This window comes from Poromitra crassiceps (genome assembly GCF_964638095.1).
Source record: "Poromitra crassiceps genome assembly, chromosome: 19".
Lineage (NCBI taxonomy): Eukaryota > Metazoa > Chordata > Actinopteri > Beryciformes > Melamphaidae > Poromitra > Poromitra crassiceps.
Window position 1 is genome coordinate 27,185,258 of NC_139646.1, and position 20,879 is coordinate 27,206,136.

The following is a 20,879-nucleotide window of genomic DNA, read 5'->3' on the forward strand; positions in this document are numbered from 1 at the left end:
TTAATGACAGCTGGGTCTGGTAGCGTCTGGTGGACGACGGAATCCACGATAAATCAACTAGCTCTGCGGTTTAGTTTGCTCTCTCCTATTTCTGTAGGCATGGATGAATAACTAGCTAACTGCGCCAGTTCTGGCTAACTAGTAACGTTAGCTTGCCAACTGGCAACTTAAAGTCGAAGTGAACCTACAAAGTGGAGTTAACGTTAATTCTACTTCCGTCCAGTTAACGCTGACAAATCTTTAGCTCAAAATATAGTTCGGAAAACGTTTGGTAGATGATTTGCAAATTATCAAATGTGCAGCCTTACCTTTCTAGAAGACAGTCGTAAGACACCTGTGCACAGTGAAGAGAATCCTGCATACTGACCCAAGAAAATTCAAACTTGACCACTTAAGGCGCTCTTTAAATCCCCGACTAATCAGGTAGCAGGGTGGGCGGGGCGCTACGGGTACTTTCCAACAAAATAAGGAGCTGATTGGTTCCCAGCCCACACACACACACACACACACACACACACACACACACACACACACACACACACACACACACATATATATATATATATATATATATATATATATATATATATATATATATATATATATAGATTATAGATTAATTACACACAAAGTAAAGTATTTCAAGTATTATTATTTTTTACTTTGCATAAGTCTGGCTTTCAGCTCATAAAAACAATTTCAAGAAATTAAATATCACATAAAACCAATCAAAAACGGGTAGGCTATTTTCCAAACTGAAATGTCGATCTTCTGAAAAGTTATGTTCATGCCTGCACTCAATACTTGGTCGGGAATCCTTTTGCTTTAATTACTGCCTCGATGCCATGATATTTCCATGATATTATTTTTTTTTGGAAAGGATCTATATATTACACACACACACATTGAAAAGTGCAAATTTAATGAGCAGATGCATTCATGATTAGTAAAGTGATAGGCCTACACCAGACATGTCGAACGTCCGGCCCGGGGGCCTGATGCGGCCCTTTGACCGATCTTAAGTGGCCCTCGGTTTGTCTCTCAAAATATACTATATGTGGCCCTCTGCACAGTATTGGTTAATCAAGCAAGTTCAATTCACATTTTCTGTTCACCTAACTATGACAGCACTATCATACAGTTTGTAGACAAGCACCAAGTAGGAACAACATGCAGAACTATTAATGTTTTCAGATGGTAAACAAAGAGTACAATTGTATTGTATGTGATTTATTTTGATATATAACCCATATGATGCAAGAAGCAGCTGGCCAGCCCCCCGGTAATTTCACATTATCCAATCTGGCCCCCATTCAATAACATTTGGACACACCTGGCCTACAACACTGGTCTGGCTCAGTCACAAACTGCCAAAGACTATATGGGGAAACTGTACACATAGGACCACACTTAGTACTTACAACTTACTGCTTCTCTTTTGAATTGCCACGTTCATTTGCTGCCCCAGTTTAAAGTAAACACTCATTTGGCATGTTCTTCCTTAGTCTAGAGATTGACAACAACAAAAACTCAGTATGGAGATTTTTTGTTCTGCAAACCGATCATTTTACATGAGAAGATAAGGCTGTGTTGGCCTAGCAGTGTTGAGAGGAAATAAAACACTTCTGAAAACAATGCTGCCTATTTCAAACATAAAACCTTTCCAATTCTAACCCCAAGTGCACACGGATCCACAACTAACATACAGCATCTTCAATCAGAAACACTACCCATCACACTGGACATCTGAGAGGGCCGGATGGGAACAGACCCTCACACCGTGGTAAATATCAAGGTGCTGTGCCATTTTGATTCTTCTGCTATCTATATGATCACTGCTGTCAGATGAAACCTAATATTTAGTCAAAACCGTAAAAAAATAGGAGAGAACAAAGAGTCATAAGTAGAATGAGAATTGGTCACAGCAATTTAAATGGAACACTTAGTATAATAGGGAAGCATCCAACTGGGCATTGTAGTCAAAGTCAAGTAAAGGAGACGGTGGAGCATGTAGGCTACTGATCTCATGCAGGAGATATGAAGTGGAGATGGTGACAATGATGACTGGACTGCAGAGACTGGGACAAATAGAGGCCAGTGTGAAGGGTATAATGGGATGTGTGGGGGCAGTGGAGGGGAAGAAACTAGTTGTCAGTTTTTCTGAGAGAAACTGGACTAATAACAAGACTGTAATGGATTATTAGGGGAACATTGGATGGATTAGTCCAGAAGGGGGCGGTAATGCAACATTTTGGATGCCAACCGCCGTAAAACCAAACAGAAGAAGAAGAAGTTTCCAGTCGTCAACAGGAAGCGGGTGAAGCGTCCTTGGAGATTATGCTTATGATGTTGATATTTCGTTTGCTCATCTTTATCTCTTCTACGTACAAAATGTCCATGTTGACCAAGTGAAACCTGATCGACATTGCCCCCGAGGCTAGTGAGAAAACGACCTTGCAAGGTAGCGTTGAATCACTTAACGTGAATAGATGGACGTTAACGAGCTATTCTGAAACTACTTAACGTTAGCTAGCTAGCGTTAAGCTAATGGTAATGTTCGATTATGTTGAGATGCTAGCTGGAGTTGGCATCATACTAACTGCTCGCCCCTTCGCTTTCTTTCCTGCGCGTTACTGGCATTATTGCATATCGAACGTTAATAATCGCTTCTCTTTGCACAAGTCAAAGTAGCCCTACAAGGTAACGTTAAGTTGTTCATCTTCTTAGCCGAGGAAATGAGTTGTCAAGTAAATCTATATTGCTGTATTTTCCACAGCTAAGAACTGGCTGACATGTAACGTTAGTGTTGTCTGTCTCTACGTTATAAAATATGATATTATATTCCGTTTCTCCCACGGTACCCCAATGTCTCTTTAGTTACCATGACTGCAGCTGCTCTCATTGGAGACCAGCTGATCCTTGAAGAGGACTACGATGAGAAGAACTATATCCCCTCTGAACAAGGTAGCGTTACATACAATGCGAACCCATTCTCTAGTGCAGGGGTTTTCAAAGTTTGATACAGTGGGCCTCCCCACAGACAAAGCTGGGGAAAAGGAGCCCCCCTCACTCAATTTATGGATGCCTATTGGATCATGATTGTTATTTGAGCCCAGACACTCAACAATTGTGCCAAGATAACCTGATATTGCTGTTTGACATACTGCAGACACACACACATACATACAAAAGTGTATGTCTGAACTGAAGGCATTTAGTTTCTAACTGTGAAAGTGGGATAAAACAGTAAAATTCCACAAAACTACTGTATCTCTTTAACCAAATCACACACATTAGGCATTTCAGAAAGTCCTTTGTCTCTTCAGCTGTAAAGCTAGCCACCAACAGGTGATTTTGTTATAATTTGATCATGAGTAGGTGTCTTTTATTTATTTTTTCCTTATTTTCATGTATTGGAATGTTTTTCTTATTAGTAGGCCCTACATGCCTATGTACTGTATATATGCCTTGTAGCCTAGCATCTGTTTTTCCTGGAGCATGTGATCAACCCAATTTCCCCCTTGGGGATTAATAAAGTTAATCTAATATTCTATGTGATCTCCTTATGATAACCAATGTAATAATGTAATATTTTTTCACTTCTATTCACTGAGCCTCCCCTGAAACTGCTCAGAGCCCGAGGCCCGCCTCCCACTTTGAAAACTCCTGTTCTAGTGGGTACATTAGCAGGATATTTGCCTTCAAAGCGACCAGTGCTGCTGCTAATGAAGACAAAGAGCTGCACATGTTTTTCACCTATTACAACTATCTGGCAGGGCAAGAAACTTGCATATCTGCTCTAGAGTCACAGTGGCTAGCACATCCAAAACCAGTTCAAATATACATCGCGTTAGTTATGGTGGGGGGGACGTTAGGATAGTACTATCATGTGTCTGGTCGGCGTCTGTGTTCACTGATTTATGTGTAGAGATAACGCTCTGATGTGTATGTAGCTGGTACATTAATGTTGGCATGTTAGCTTGCAGGTGCTAGTTCGTCTGGAATAACTTTCTCTAGGTAACGCTAATCGTTTCATACTCGTACTGTAACACGTGACGTGGTGTTTACAGTAGTGTTGTTAAGGGTAGTGAGATAACGTTAATGCTTTCAGATCGTCTGAAACGTTATTGGCATGTACAGTATGTAGCAGCTGGATCGTTAGCTAATGGGCAGTGTTGAGGTGCGTTTGTTTCTCAATAGCTTGTGGTTGGATTACAGTCATATTGTCTATAGCTGGCTAGCTACGACTTCATCTGAAATCAGCTTGACTGTAATGCTAGCTTGTCTGCCTTTCTGTGTAACTAAGAGTATAATCTGATAGCATAACGTTACTGCCTGCAGACCCTGGGGCTCATCTCTACATCCAGGCCCAGTTTCATGGAGCTGCCGAAGGTATTTAACATGAAAACGAGGGCCCTTGGTCTCTCTATTATCCTGTTATTCAGACATACAAGAAAATTGAAAGGGACTTTTTGTTTTTATAGTCTACGTTTCCATTTTGTTGCAGCTATTGGCTATAAATGACCTTGCATGGCATCCTAAAAGCTGCGACCAAGATTTACTTGTTGGTTGGCTGGATAGTTTATACATTAAATTGAATGTTGTTTAAATGAAGGTTGAGGTTCTCCATCATCCTTGTCATCATCATCACCACCAGATGTTCCTGGGTGACATTTCCACACAGCACTTCATCTGCTCTGCACAGGCACATCTCGGAGCAGTTGAGATTCTTAGACCTGCAAGAACAGTCTGACATGCAATAGGTCTTCTTGCAGCCACATTTGATGAGCTGTGTAATGATGGCCGGGGCATCTCATGTTGTGACTGGCACTAGTCGACCTCCCTCTGCCTCCCATTCATACTCTGGTGGAAGTGCTACCTGTGGGTTGAGAACTGAAGGTAACCATGCACTGTGCATTATAATTCATGGGTATCTTTGTCCTTCCACAGTCTCATTTCATCTCAGCTCTGACTGTGGTGTGTCTCAACTCCAAATCGCTGTCCTCCTCGCTGAAAATCAAAGACACGCCAGTGGATGACCCGTCTCTAAAGGTGCTGGTGGCCAACAACAGTGACACCCTGAAACTGCTTAAGATGAGCAGCTGCCCTCATGTCTCCCCAGCAGGTACAGTGGGCCATTTGTCCTCCAGGCAAATTTGTTGCTGACAGAATTTCAAGCAGTGGCAAAGTTATAACAGATTTTAAATCTGTTAATATTAAGTCACAAGACAAAAGATTTCCATTCAATGGCTTATTTAAGGTATGTCATTTTCTCATCTGCTAATATGAAATGGTGTCATTTCATTATGGCATTTATCTGTCATTTGTGCATGTAACCTTGTATTGTATGTTTTTGTTATTTGTTTGTGTTAATTGTATTCGCTCTGGTGGCAAAACATGTTTCCCCTCGGGGATTAAGTAAATAAACCATACCATACCATACCATTTATGAATGACCGACTGCCCTGTTTCTCCTGCTTACTATGCATTTTCCTGGAACCATTGTTAATTACCTGCTGTAGTAATGACTGTTGATTCAACTGCTGTTTGGCAAACATAGTGGGGATTGTTTGTTGTTGTTGTTGTTGTTGTTTTACATTGGTTAACATTACATGTCTTCCAGAATTCTTGGCCTTTATTATAACTTGTTAAATTTAAAAATAAAAATTGGGTTTGCTGATGAATTCTGTCCATATTTGCAAGGATTCTGTGTGTGGCAGACCAGTGTCACGGGCTGAGAGAGTTGGCGTTGAACTACCACCTCCTGAGTGATGGCCCTGTCCTCAGAGAAGCATGTCCACCTGGAACACCTGCGCATCGACGTGGTGAGTGAGAACCTGGGCCAGCACTTCCACAACATCAAGAAGAGCAGCTGGGACGCCATGGTGCGCCACTCACCCAAGTTCAACTTGGTCATGTACTTCTTCCTCTACGAAGACGAGTTCGGCCCTTTCATTTGTGACGAGATCCCCGTCACGCACCTCTACTTCGGCCGCTCCGTCAGCAAGGACGTCTTGGGCCGTGTGGGCCTGCACTGCCCCCGTCTGGTGGAGTTGGTCGTGTGTGCCAACGGGCTGCGCCCTCTGGATGAGGAACTGATTCGCATTGCGAAACACTGCACCCAGTTATCGGCCATCGGTCTGGGTGAGTGTGAGGTTTCCTGCAGCGCCTTTGTGGAGTTGACACCTGACACACAGTGATGAGACAGAGCGGAAGAACTTGTGCAGCTTATGCTTAGAATAGTTGAAGACGATGAGCAACTTTAAATTGATTCAGCTGGTGTCTGCTATTAACTGTCTGTTGTACCACAGACAAACTCCTTTCCCATATAATGTCTGATAATTCAATGTAAATAAACAGTTGTGTGGCTTTTTTTTAAGGGCCACCTCTCAGATGCCTGGTCCAGAGTCACCAAAAACGCCATCGCTGAGACCATCATTGCCCTGACCAAAATGGAGGAGGAGCATCGGTCTCCTGTGCCATGCATCGCCACCACCAGGGTATGCACTCAAGTCCCGGCAATACACAGTACATGTATCTATGTTTAGAGGTATTGTATCTGGATTAATCATGTATCCTTTACTATTCTCTCTCTCAGTTGTGGCTGGCCCTGGCTTTGCTGTGTGTGCTGGACCAGGACCATGTAGACAGGCTGTCCTCTGCGTCGCTGGATGGGTAAAGATGGACAGCAGAAACAGATGGTAAAAACTATATAAGCAGCTAAAGGCTAAAATGTATAGAAATAAATGACAGAGCATTAAATGAATGATACATTGATTTCCACCTGTCCTATCCTCAGCCCATGTGTGACAACCATGACGATGGTGAGACAGCGGCCATCATCCTGTGTAACATGTGTGGCAACCTTTGTAGCGATTGTGACCGCTTCCTCCACCTGCACCGGCGCGCGCGCTCTCACCAGAGACAGGTTAGTGTTGGTCTCTCACCAGAGACAGGTTAGTGTTGGTCTCTCACCAGAGACAGGTTAGTGTTGGTCTCTCACCAGAGACAGGTCAGTGTTGGTCTCTCACCAGAGACAGGTTAGTGTTGGTCTCTCACCAGAGACAGGTTAGTGTTGGTCTCTCACCAGAGACAGGTCAGTGTTGGTCTCTCACCAGAGACAGGTTAGTGTTGGTCTCTCACCAGAGACAGGTCAGTGTTGGTCTCTCACCAGAGACAGGTCAGTGTTGGTCTCTCACCAGAGACAGGTCAGTGTTGGTCTCTCACCAGAGACAGGTCAGTGCTGGTCTCTCACCAGAGACAGGTCAGTGTTGGTCTCTCACCAGAGACAGGTCAGTGTTGGTCTCTCACCAGAGACAGGTTAGTGTCGGTTGTCTCCCTGATGCGACACCCATCCCTCATATGAAGGCTGGGCTGTTTTTAAGCATTACGATTCTTCCACTAATCATTGTCCCAAGTGCTGTTCTTTTTTGATAATATGAAACAGTTTGTCAAATGAATGTTGCATAGAATGTGCTGGTGTTTACTCTTATTTTCCCGGCTGCCTCAGGTGTTCAACGAGGAAGAGGAGGCTATAAAGGTGGACCTCCACGAAGGTTGTGGGAGGACCAAGCTCTTCTGTGCTCATGGCGCTGGCTGACTCAAAGACCATGAAGGCTATGGTGGAGTTCAGAGAGCACACAGGTAACATCAGTGTGTGCCTGCTTTTCTAAATAATCCTCCATGTGGTAATGCTGTTCTAAATGCTGACAAATCCAATCTTTGTGTCGGTAAACCAGCTTCCAGCTCCGATGCCTGCAGGTTCTGCGGTACGAGGAATGGAACTGAGCCGTCTGCAGTGGGCAGTGTCTGCTCAGACCCAGACTGCCAGGTACAAAGCACTGCCTGTTCACACGCCTGCACAGCACTGACATACTGAATATTAGTGTTATTGTGCCACTGATGCTGAAGATTTCAGATCATAACTACGCAGTACTTTGTGGTGGAAAAAGCATTGTTGGCAGCAGTTTGAAAGCCTCTCCCAACTCCTCTCGTGTTATTCTTCTTAGGAGTATTCCAAGCTGGCATGCAGTAAAACCCATCCTTGCGGGCATCCATCCGTGTGGTGGAGTTAAGAATGAGGAGAGCTGTCTGCCATGTCTGCATGGTTGTGACAAGAGCACTGGCTGTCTGAAGCAGGATGCAGATGACATGTGCATGATCTGCTTCACAGAAGCCCTCTCTGCTGCTCCTGCAGTCCAGGTTTGCATGTCTGCTTATCCATGAGGTATGAGAGATTGGCAGCTTCTATGTGTTTCTGAACTCCTCTTTGCTCTGTTCCCAGTTGGACTGCAGTCATGTGTTCCACCTTCAGTGTACTCGCCGTGTTCTTGACAACCGCTGGCTAGGGCCCCGGATCACCTTTGGCTTCATGTCATGCCCCATTTGCAAGGTAACATGTCACACCTGAGACTCTGCGATTGAGAGATTACCTCCACAACAAAGAGCTTGGAAATGTATATCTGCTACACCTTGAAGTTGATTTAGTTTGCTGCTTGCTTAAATGCTTTGTTAACAAGACTAGGTCAAATCCTAGTACATGGCTGGACCGTGCTCTGGCTGCACGTGTTCTGACCGACCAGTGGTGTAACTGCATCAGTCAGTGATAGACACTCAGGTTTTATAGGGCTGGCCTAGCCTGGGTAAACCCAGCCCCCAGTGACCCGCTCTCAGGCTTACCCTGCTTACGAGTCACAAGGTAGTGACTGAGAGCAGGTCTGAGAGCAGGTCACGTGGCGGCTGGGTTTACCCAGGCTAGGGCTGGCCCCGCTGTTGCAGGCCAGCCAAAAAGCTTGTTCAACTGTGTTGCCTGCCCTTGCACACCATGACAGCTTTGTTCAGTGTCATGGGAAATGTCATCGCTTGCTCCTGTATTTGTATTCATTATGTGAACTTGTCAAAAGTGTGACATACTCATAATAATAATAATAATAATAATACATTTTATTTATATAGCGCTTTTCAAGACACTCAAAGTCGCTTTACAGATTAAGATTAGTAACATTATTACTAGTTTGAAAAGTAATAAAGGCACACTTCAATATTATACAATACATATACATTTGTTGTTATATGTACAGGAATTACCAGCAAGACAAACAACACACCACAATGCAAAAAGGGTGCCATAGCTCAGTGACTCATAGAACAACCTTTATGAGAGTGATGAACAGTGGCTGCTTTGTTTGCCTCATTCTTTGCCTCCAGAACAAAATCAATCACTCTGTGATCAAGGACCTGCTGGGACCCCATTAACTTGACTGCTGCGTAGGCGTAGGCGGACACAGGGCGTGGCATGCAAAAGTAACGCGAGACCCATTCCTGGCTGTTCATTGGCTAATGAGTCTCGCATTTTGGTCCTCCGCTGACGCCACTCTCTCTCTACGCCAAAGCCCCCAGGCGCTGGGCTGTGAGTGTGAAGCCATTTGAACATAGTGGCGAAGCTCTGTATTGCAAGTCACGTGACGCCATGCAGCCCAGAAAGGAAAATTCCCATCCACTTGCATGGGGACCCCGGCAGCTGTTAAACCCAGGGGAATTTTTTCCGGGTGTCACTCAAAGTATAAAACGACTCTTTTAATTATCAAATAATTTTTTATGGGGTAATTTTTTCTTCAGAAGCCACTTCTTCTTCTTCTTTCGGCTATTCCCGTCAGGGGTCGCCACAGCGGATCATCTGTTTCCATCGGTTTCTGTCCTCTGCATCGTCCTCCGTCACGCCCGCTGCCTGCATGTCCTCTTTCACTGCGTCCATGAACCTCCTCTTGGGCCTTCCCCTCCTCCTCTTTCCTGGCAGCTCCATCTCCAGCATCCTCCTCCCAATGTACCCCACCTCCCTCCTCCGCACATGTCCATACCATCTCAGTCTTGCCTCTCTCACTTTCTGTCCAAACTGCTCAACATGGGCGGTTCCTCGGATGTAATCGTTCTTTATCTTGTCCAGCCTCGTCACTCCCAGAGAGAAGCGTAACATCTTCATCTCTGCCACCTCCAGCTCTGCCACCTGCCTGTTTGTCAGTGCCACCGTCTCTAGACCGTACAGCATGGCTGGTCTCACTACCCTGCTGTAGACCTTTCCCTTCACTCTCGCTGGTACCCTTCTGTCACAGATCATCCCAGTCATCCTTCTCCACCCGCACCACCCCGCCTGCACTCTCTTCTTTACCTCCTTGCCACAGTCCCCACTACTCTGCACGGTTGACCCCAAGTATCTAAACTCCTCCACTTTTGGTACCTCTACTCCCTGCATATTCACCCCCCCTCCATCTTCCCTCCCGTTCACACACATATACTCTGTCTTACTTCTACTTATTGCCAGACCCAGGGGGTCGGCCTACAGAAGGCTTTGTCGGTCGGTCGGTCTGTCGGTCGGTCGGTCTGTCGGTCGGTCTGTCCCTCTTTTCCTCCCTGGAGGTACACAGGGGGACCGTGCAAGAGTCATCCAGGCTGGGATGCACTATTGGCGGATAGATTGAGCGGGATGAGAGCCTCCTTTTACGGAGCTTTTTTCCATTTTTTTCCATTTTTCGTGTGGTGCTCCAGGACGGACCCCCATCATGGCGCAGAGGTATGCCCGGCCTCGGTGGCCCCATCCCGGGTTGGGAGGGGGGGTCGACCTACCCCCCCCCCCCCCCACCCACCCAAAAAAATAAAAATAAATTGTTTGCCAGACTCAGGGGGTCGGCCTAAAGGAGGCTTTGTCTGTCGGTCGGTCTGTCCCTCTTTTCCTCCCCAGCCATTCAGGAACGCTTCAGATTTCAACCACCAGGGGCAACAGAGCAGGTCTGGACTTGCTACCATTTGAACCAGCAGTGAATGGGGACACTAACAAACATTGAATTACCTTTAATTCAACTGGTTTAAACATGTGCCGTGTAACTGTACAGGATCTGTACTTGTTGTAATTGTGGTGCCTAGTTTTGTTCATTATTGGCCATTAGATCATATTAGATCATACTTATTTATTTATGGAATAGTTAAAAGAAAGACATGTTTAAATGTGGTCATTAACTACAGTACATTAGAGGGCAATAGAGGGCCCACAACACCTGAAGGTAATTTGTATAAATATCACCTACAGCCAACTGATTAATGAGATGGCAATCAATAGTATGACAGCAATTGATCATATTTACACAACCATAAACCCACAACACACTTGTAACATTCATGAGTTGAAAATGTTTTAGCCACTCAAATTGCATTGGGAAGCTGCGTTGGGCAGGTCAGGTGAGCAAGTAAAATCAATGAGGGTCTAATCAACAAGGGACAGGTGAATGTAATCAGACTGGAAGGTTTGCTGGTCTAGCCTATACACAAATCTACAACCAAATACCCCTATACACCCCCACCATGCTGTATTCCCATTGAATTCCAACAAAATGTTAATACGGCCTAAAATGATTTATACTTTTAACTTATAAAGTGGTTTGTTGTAGGTGTGTTGGTCTCAAAACCAGACCTACTCTGTTGCCCCTGGTGGTTGAAATCTGAAGCGTTCCTGAATGGCTGGGGAGGAAAAGCCCTTCTGCCCATATTCTGTGCACTGACTGACAAGGGACAGGTGAATGTAATCAGACTGGAAGGTTTGCTGGTCTAGCCTATACACAAATCTACAACCAAATACCCCTATACACAAAATGCTACACACACACAAAATGCCTAAAATGATTTATACTTTTAACTTATAAAGTGGTTTGTAGGTGTGTTGCCTACTAGGAATTTGTTCCTTCTGGGTCTGGCATAACCAGGTCTCCTGGTCTTGTTTTCATCCCTCTTCTCTCCAGCGCATGTCTCCACTTCTCTAGATTTTCTTCCACCTGCTCCCTGCTCTCACTACTGATTGCTATGTCGTCTGCAAACATCATAGTCCACGGGGACTCCTGCCTGACCTCGTCTGTGAGCCTGTCCATCACCATTGCGAACAAGAATGGGCTGAGGGCCGACCCTTGGTGCAATCCCACCCCAACCTTGAACCCCTCAGTCACTCCCACTGCACACCTCACGACCGTCACACTGCCCTCATACATGTCCTGCACTACTCTCACATACTTTTCAGCCACTCCTGACTTCCTCATACAGTACCACACCTCCTCTCTTGGTACCCTGTCGTATGCCTTCTCTAGGTCTACAAAGACGCAATGTAACTCCTTCTGGCCTTCTCTATACTTTTCCATCAGCATTCTCAGGGCAAACAATGCGTCTGTTGTGCTTCTTCCTGGCATGAACCCATACTGCTCCTCACTAATCTTCACCTCTCCTCTTAATCTAGCCTCCACTACTCTTTCCCAAAGCTTCATAGTGTGACTCATCAGCTTTATGCCCCTGTAGTTGCTGCAACTCTGTGCGTCTCCCTTGTTCTTGAAAATAGGCACTAGTACACTTTGCCTCCACTCCTCTGGCATTTCCTCACTAACCAAGATGTTGTTAAACAGTCTTGTTAGAAAGTCCACTGCCAACTCTCCTAAGCATCTCCAGGCCTCCGCTGCTATGTCATCTGGGCCGACCGCCTTCCCTCTCTTCATCCTCTTCATAGCTGCCCTCACTTCCTCCTTACTTATCTGTTGTACTTCCTGGTTCACTGCCTCCACATTGTCCATCCTCCTCTCTCTCTCATTTTCTTCATTCATCAGCTCTTCGAAGTACTCCTTCCACCTTCTCATCACACTGTCCTCGCTGGTCAGCACACTGCCCTCCTTATCCTTTATCACTCTAACCTGCTGTATATCCTTCCCTGCCTGGTCCCTCTGTCTAGCCAATCCATATAAATCCTTTTCTCCTTCCTTGGTATCCAACCTCTCATACAACTCGCTGAATGCTCTTTCCTTTGCCTTTGCCACCTCTCTCTTCGCCTCCCGCCGTGTCTCCTTGTATTTCTGTCTACTCTCCTCATCTCCGAATTTATCCCACCTCTTCTTCGCCACCCTCTTCCTCTGTACACTTTCCTGCACTTCCTCATTCCACCACCAGGTCTCCTTCTCTTCCTTCCTTTTCCTGAAGACATACCAAGTACCTTTCTTGCTGTCTCCCTCACCACTTCTGCGGTGGCTGCCCAACCAACCGGCAGCTCTTCTCTACCCCCCAGCGCCTGTCTTACCTCCTCCCTGAACTCCACACAGCATTCCTCTCTCTTTAACTTCCACCATTTAATCCTTCGCTCTATCTTCCCTCCCTTGGCTTTCTTCCCCTTGGCCTTCACTGTCATCCTACAGACCACCATCCGGTGCTGCCTAGCTACACTCTCTCCTGCGATTACCTTGCAGTCCCTGACCTCCTTCAGGTTACACCTTCTACATAGGACATAGTCTACCTGTGTGCACCTTCCCCCACTCTTGTATGTTATCCTGTGCTCCTCCCTCTTCATGAAGTATGTGTTCACTACTGCCATCCCCATCCTCTTTGCAAAGTCTACCACCATCTGCCCTTCTGCGTTCCTCTCTTTTCCGCCATACTTTCCTATCACCTCCCCATCTCCCTTGTTACCTTCCCCTACATGCCCATCGAAGTCTGCTCCAATCACCACTCTCTCTCCTGCCGGCACGCTCTCTACCACTTCATCTAACATGCTCCAGAATTTTTCTTTCTCTTCCATCTCACACCCCACCTGGGGGGCATATGCACTGATAATATTTAGCATTAGCCCTTCCCTCACCAGCTTCACAGCTATCACTCTGTCTGATATTCTCCTCACTTCTACCACGCTGCTAGCATACTCCTCCTTTAGGATTACTCCTACCCCATTTCTTCTCCCATCCACCCCATAGTAGAGCAGTTTGTACCCTCTCCCCATGCTCCTGGCCTTACTCCCCATCCACCTGGTCTCCTGCACACACAGAATATCTACCTTTATGATTTATGATTCATATGAATTGAACTATTATTTCAACTCTGTGTGTTTGTGTCTGTGTCTGTGTGTGTGTGTGTGTGCGTGTTCAGACTAGTGATGGCAGTGCACAGTGTTTTACTGAGCTGAAGGTGGGCGTCTATAAGGAGATCGTTCCCATGGGAGTGGATCCTGATGTCATCTCCTACCGACTGGCAGGTACTATTTCAGTGTAAACAATAAAACGACACTAATACTAATACTACAACTACTGCTACTACAACTATTAATAATATCAATAATAGCTACAATTGTTTTGTACCTTCCTCAACAGCTTGTAAAAGGAACAGAACAAAAACATATCAGCAAACCGATCAGCTACAAATGAAAGAAAGTCTTAATTCCATTTCCACAGCTGTACTGTATGTGTCCATCCTGATTGTGATTAGTCACGTCTGTCGTTCTGCTCAGGAACTCACTTGGACCCTGAAGAGTTCCACAGAGAAGTGGAGGCTCTACTGTCTGAAGATGATTCCTGCTGCGACACCGTCCTGCTGGACTGCCGCAACTTTTATGAAAGTAAAATTGTAGGTAATCTTGTGTCCTGTTCCCACTGATATCTGCAGATTTTCAGTTAACTGGTTAATAATCTGCCACGTTCAGATTCATATAAATAAATCTCTGTATTGCTGCTGTCTATCGACAGTTAATATCACACGATAGTGATTCAACCTAAATGATAACTACTTGATGAAAGCCTCTCCATCTGCTGTTCTACACAGCCGGTGTCTGGTAGCTCTTTCCTGGGGAAAAACGCATGTGCCGCAAAGGAAGTGATGCGTTTTAAGCTTCTGGCACTGGCTTGTTTGGAATAAATGAAAGAAGAATTGGGTTGAGGAAGTTCTACGACCCTTGGGTTTATGAAACCTTCTCAAAACCCATTAGATAAACTGAAAAAGCACAACTGCCAAACACACAGCGAGTTTAGCTGCCGCAGTTCCATCTCAGCGTTCTCTAAATCAATGCATCTTCTGGGTCATTTCCCTGCAGGGGCAGTTTAGTCGCTGTCTGGCCCCGAACAACCCGTAAGTTCAGCTACTTCCCGGACTACGTGGACCAGAACCTGGAGCTGTTCAGAGACAAGAAGGTGCTGATGTACTGCACAGGAGGGATCCGCTGCGAACACGCCTCTGCCTACCTCCGCTCCAAAGTGAGTTCATCAAACTACAGGATGCCACTTTTCTCTCTTAGCTGTGACCAGCAGCTCCGTAAGTCACTCTGTCGCTCGCTTGGTCCACCAAAAGTTCACCACCCTTTAGCGGGCACAGTTTTCGCCCTAGGAGGCTGAAATTTGGCACGGAGGTCGTGTGTGTGTGTGTGCGTGTGTGTGTGTGTGTGTGTGTGTGTGTGTGTGTGTGTGTGTGTGTGTGTGTGTGCGTGCGTGCGCGTGTGTGTGCGTTTGTGTTCATGCCAATTGGCTAAAAGGGGGCGGTGGGTGAAGGTTGATTTCGAAGGCAGGGGTCGAAATTTGGCATGGATGTCACGCGTGTGTGTGTGCGCGCGCTTTTCAAAATGCAAATTGCGCTTGTTTCACTGTATTAGACCAAAAATCTGTTCATGTTTGTTCTGCTGTTATCCCTATATGTTCAACATTACATTCAAGATTCAAGATTTTTATTGTCACTCCATAGTACAAGTATCACGTGTGAAATTCTTGTGCTGTGAACTCCGTTTACAACATAGTACAAATATAACAGGGCATATGAGTGCAAAAACAACAAGAGACACAACAAGCAATAAGGCAGTAGAGTGATAAGACAAGTCAGAGACAGTGGCATATTCACTGCACATAGGTGCACATGTCATGTGCATACTTTGGACGTACTTAAACATTTTGAATTCGACGTATTTGACGTACAGGTGCAAATAGCATATACCTAATTAAACATACAATTAAACATTACACATACATAATGGTAGCATCTACAGTGCGGTACAGTACAGCTACTACACTATTTGTGTATGTTAAGGAGTCTCGTGGCCTGCGGGAAGAAACTGCGGGAAGGCACTTGCCTTCTGCCCAGAGAGTAAACTTACTATTTTCTGCTTTCACTATTTTACCTGCCAAAATAATGGTGAAAAAACAACAACCGTGTTTTGCCTGCGAAAAGTGTCTGATTTCAAGCAGAAAACACATATTTGTGCGTCAGCCTCGACTCGCACGCCGGCTGCGCCGACGAGTTCGCCAGCCGCGCCGCACCACTCAGCGCATTCGGCGAGGGCTTTGACGCACAAGCATGTAAAGGCTTTTAGTAGTCCGACTTGCCAGACAGAGCCACAGATAGCCCAGTGTGACTATCGTCTCTCCTGCCCTGCCTGTAGGACGTGTGTAAGGAGGTTTACCAGCTGAAAGGCGGTATTCACAAATACCTGGAGCGCTTCCCAGACGGCTTCTATCGAGGGAAACTGTTCGTCTTCGATGAGCGCTACGCTATCTCCTCCAACAGTGACGTCATCTCAGGTTAGTGTGCGCAAAGTAAATAGACAGTTATTTTGCGATCAAACACATTTTAGATCATACAACATGTATAAGTAGGAAATTATAAAATGATCATTCAACTCAGACTGCAGGTACTGCAGCTCTCCGTGGGACCGCTACCAGCTCTGCTCCACCCAGTTCTGCTGCCAGCTGTACCTCTCCTGTCCCATCTGCAGGAAGCAGGGTCACACCGCCTGTTGCCCCACCTGCCAGAGCAAAGGGCTCCGCGATCAGGGCCAGGCGGCTGCCACTCCACAGAACAGGGAGGAGTGCGAGTGCACCGACACGCGGCCCAGAATCCCTCAGGATGTACTGTGATGGAGAGCTTGAAGTTGGACTCCGTTACTCGTTCGGGGACATTCCACAGGAATTGAGAATGACGTCAGCTGTATATATTTGGAAGTTTCATTCCAAATTAAAGTCACATATCCCCAACTGAGAAAAAAGACACATTGCAGTTTACTTTTGAAGTTCTGAGAAATTTCTCGACCCTTGCTTATAAAATATTTCTGTTTCTGAAGACAGAATCATCCGTGTTTATGAAGTATGTATTGGTGAATTTCAGAAATGGATAAAAGCATTGCTTTTTAATTAAACCCTTGATTCACATTTTGAGGGGAAAAAAGTGATGATATGTCTGCTGGATCTGTTAATTTTGTGCAGTTTAAGAAATTGGAACAGCTCATCAAGGAATCCTATGAGGGGAAAGTTTTGAAAATCACATAAATATGACATACAGTAGCCTACTACTTTTTTCAAAACCATTATTTTAATTAGCTATTTGGAAAAGGCAGTAGCAATGTAGCAGTTTAATATCTCACCCACACAGCACCTGAAGAGCTGTTCAGCATGTTTTCAAGATACAAGGTACTTTATTGCCACACAACCAGGTTGGTGGTAGGCTATTTGGTTTCGGTACAGTAGCCTATATTCTGTAGCTCTGAATGAAACATAGAAGATGTAGCCTATACCCCCTTCCCAACAATACATAGAAATACAACACACAGACAAGACACCAGAGCCACTGATTTACTGCTGTAGCCTACTTATCTTAATGTAAGTAATCAACTGGGGAAGTTTCACTCTAGGGCCTATTAGTTCATTTTTCTATTGTCTGGTGCCCATAATAGGTGAAAATCTCAAATAAATATGAAGCTACTCCTGTGGGAAAGGTTGGGCTATCATTAATTCACTTATGCTATAGTGACCCTATAAACAATGTTTGCATAGGTAAAGTTCAAATTAGCTGGGCTGTCCTGAAAGACATTACTCAGATCACTTTGACCATTTTGAACAAAAATAGCCATAAGCCTCTAATTTTCCCATCAAAAATAGAGTCAATCACTTATGTTTTGCCCACTCAGTTAAGCCTGATATTTGGTCTGCCTCATTTGGTAGGCTAATTTCTTTCTCCCGCCTGTGGAAGCTGATTGTGGATATTTCAGTATTAATACAAATATTTTTTTACGTGTTAGTCTCTGGTCTCTCCTGTTTCTAAGTATAGCTGCATCGTTTGATTTGACAAAGTAAAACTATTTTTATACGCATTTTACGAAATGTCTATGGGGAAATAAATGGTGGATGAAAATCTCTTGGTACGCATGATGAAGCAGAAAGTAACGTTGACTTTGGCGACCGCGCGTCGACCAATCGGGTCACGGTGTTTGCGCGTGTTCGTGACCAATCAGCTCACGCACACACCGTACGCGCACTATTCAAAAAAACTATAAATTCAGAGGCCCGTTCAGTTTTGAGTTCAGAGTTCAGACGGTGCAGACTAGTTCGGACGTAGCTCAAGCCTGAAGACGGTAAAGTCAGAAGACGATTGACGACGGTTACATTTAATGCTACATTTGAGATTTGTGGAGCAAGAACCTGCAGGACCAAGTAAGTCAAAAACAAATGATTGATTTAAATTGTGGATATATCGCAAACGGTGTCATTTTGAGTTGTATGTTTAGGTTGCTTGTTTGATTATCTTAGCTAGCCGTTAGCTAGTCGATGCCTCTCTGTTCGTCTCCCTAGCTGCTTAGCTTAGCTGCTTTTTCTTGCTCAGTGTTTCAGATGGACTTTTATGAAAACGGCAAATACATACAATGTAACGTTAGTACTTTCTGTCTGGAGGCGAGGCCGAGGGCGTTTACAACAGATATCCGTATCGTTATTAACCGTCTGTAACGTTAGCTAGCCCTCATTCGGTTGGTTGGTCGTTACATGACCAGTGTTGGCTGTTGGGGAGTAGCTAACCGCGACACGCAAATGGATTCTCCATTTAGAGTTGCGTGTCGCGGCTAGGGAGTAGCTATGGACTAAACTAATGAGAGCTAGCTAGCTAACGTTGGTTACAGACTGTTAATAACGTTATGCTTAGCTGTTGTAAACGCCCTCGGCCTCGCCTCCAGACACTGGGTCTGCTGCACGAACACGAAGTACTAACGTTACATTGCATGTATTTGAACGACGTAGTTTAACTACACTTTGCAGCAGCTTGCTGGTAGTTCAACTAGATTCATATTTGCATAGTGAGTCAAATAGTTCAACTTTTTTTCCCCGTCCTGATCGCTTTGAAGACAGTGGACCGTGGAGTCGGCCAGGATCCCACTAATGTTACTGTACTTGACAAGACACAGCCTATGCTGCCTCTGATTGGCTTGCCCTGATGACATGATACAGTTGGGTTAATTCTGAAATGAATCAATGCAGACTTTGGACACATTTATTTAACGTTAATCTTGCTCCACTAGGCATTCTCTACTGGGACATTATTGTAAACAAACATTGTGATTCTGATTCATTTAAAAATGTTCTATGAAATATCCACACGTTTGTGTAGCTTTTGGCACAAACAACAGTGCCAAAAGTGTCTGTGGTTTGATTGGGTGGTCTGTGTTTGAGCAGAAATGATGGTCTGCTGCGTTTGCGTGTTTCTGACTTGATGACACGACACAAACATTGTTGGGTTCTATGTGCCTCATGAGCTGCTGTGATGGATTTGATTGAGCATCATCTAGCCTGCAGACTGCAGACATATTCCCTCCTATCAATTCAATGCATGAATTCAGGTCCAGGTTTGGCCACAGGATGAAGATATTAAACATGATGACAGAAAATGGAAATTGAGTGGAGTGGATTATCTGTTGATTGTCTGCAGATCCAATCCACTTTTTTTTTTTGCAGATGTTTAATGTTTTTAATTTTATTTTACAACACTATCATTCGAAATGTGTGTGTGTGTGTGTGTGAGATGAAAGGATGGTATTGGTATGTACTGTAATATACCTGAGCTCATATGTATTTTCTATCTCCCCTGTGCAGCTGCCATGGAGTGGGACTCTGATTCGAGCGAGATGAGTGTCGAGCAGGGGGCGAGCGGCGGAGTCAACCATAAGTTTGTCGCCAAAACTGTAAGAATGCCACCTATGTGAAAGATTACCGTAATTTAATCATAGTCGAAAAGCAGGTTTTATTTTCTGATTCAAGGATAAGTCTGGAGGTGCCATCATGTCGATCAGATAGACACTTGTACGACAGGAAGATTAGAAGCAGTTTCACCTCTGTGTGTTCTGTATTTGGTGTAACGCTAGTTCTACTGTAGTGCTTTCATGGTGAGGCAAAGCAAATGTTTACCATCCACTATACAGTGCGTTAAAGCATTTACATGCACTGGAGTGAACTGAAGAAGTACACATTTTATTAGACAGGTGAAGCTGCTACTAGTCCACGTGTCTTGCAGTATTATGTTGATCAAAGAGCTTATTTTCAAAAACTCAGTGTGTTCCCCAGGTTTCACTGAACACTATGTTTCCCGCTGTCTGCCCACTATCTTGACTAAGTCTTGTCTTGTTTCTCCCTAAGGTCAATAAGACAGAGTACTGCGAGCCCTGTGGGGAGAAGATCAGGTGTGGGATGACCAGTCTGAAGTGCCGTGGCTGCACAGTGGTCACGCACCCAGGGTGCCGTGAGTACTACCTGCTGCCATGCGTCGCCAACATGGGTGGCCCCCCTGTCAAAATTAAGACGCGATACAATCAGGTGAGCTGAGTCTCTAACATAAAAATAGCATTCATTTCATAGATCAAACACATACATAAAACAGCCATGTATATACTCTGGACTACTTTGATCATTGATGTCTGTGTACTGAGTGTATGTAACTATGCAGTGACAGTCTTTCCACTCTGTGTCTGCTCCACAGTGCTCTAATGGTGACCTCCATGTCAGGTCAAAGGTCACTGTGTCACTAGCAGCAGGAGCCAATGGAGTTCTGGAGGGCAGGGCGTGGCCAAGGCCCCCTTCCCCCACGCCTAGCAGCACCACTGGCTCTCCATCGGTGGCGTCCTACATCGGCGCGTGGAAGCAGTGGGCAGCCCCGGACAGCAGCCAGGCTAACAATTCCCCTGCAACCACTAAGTTCTCCATCCCTTCAGCGCCTGTAGCCAGACAGGTCAGGAGGAGAGGCTGTGCTGAGGAAGGAGTCCGGTCCCCTCCTCCTACCTCCGAGAGAACCAACAGGGTCAG

The 20,879-nt window shown here is 45.2% G+C and overlaps 2 pseudogenes across 2 annotated transcripts; both read left to right on the forward strand.

Annotated features, from left to right (window-relative positions):
• The first annotated feature begins 2,934 nt into the window (after positions 1–2,934).
• On the forward strand, positions 2,935–6,701 carry LOC310794003 (F-box/LRR-repeat protein 3-like; annotated as a pseudogene). Its single transcript, XR_014553955.1, has 5 exons — positions 2,935–2,964; positions 4,951–5,130; positions 5,708–6,144; positions 6,381–6,500; positions 6,599–6,701. The product of XR_014553955.1 is annotated as an F-box/LRR-repeat protein 3-like (transcript).
• Positions 6,702–6,871: 170 nt separating this feature from the next.
• LOC310794224 (thiosulfate sulfurtransferase/rhodanese-like domain-containing protein 2) lies at positions 6,872–16,847 on the forward strand (annotated as a pseudogene). Its single transcript, XR_014553956.1, has 10 exons — positions 6,872–6,928; positions 7,511–7,644; positions 7,740–7,831; positions 8,010–8,202; positions 8,285–8,392; positions 13,936–14,041; positions 14,294–14,409; positions 14,873–15,032; positions 16,205–16,343; positions 16,447–16,847. The product of XR_014553956.1 is annotated as a thiosulfate sulfurtransferase/rhodanese-like domain-containing protein 2 (transcript).
• The last annotated feature ends 4,032 nt before the right edge of the window (positions 16,848–20,879 follow it).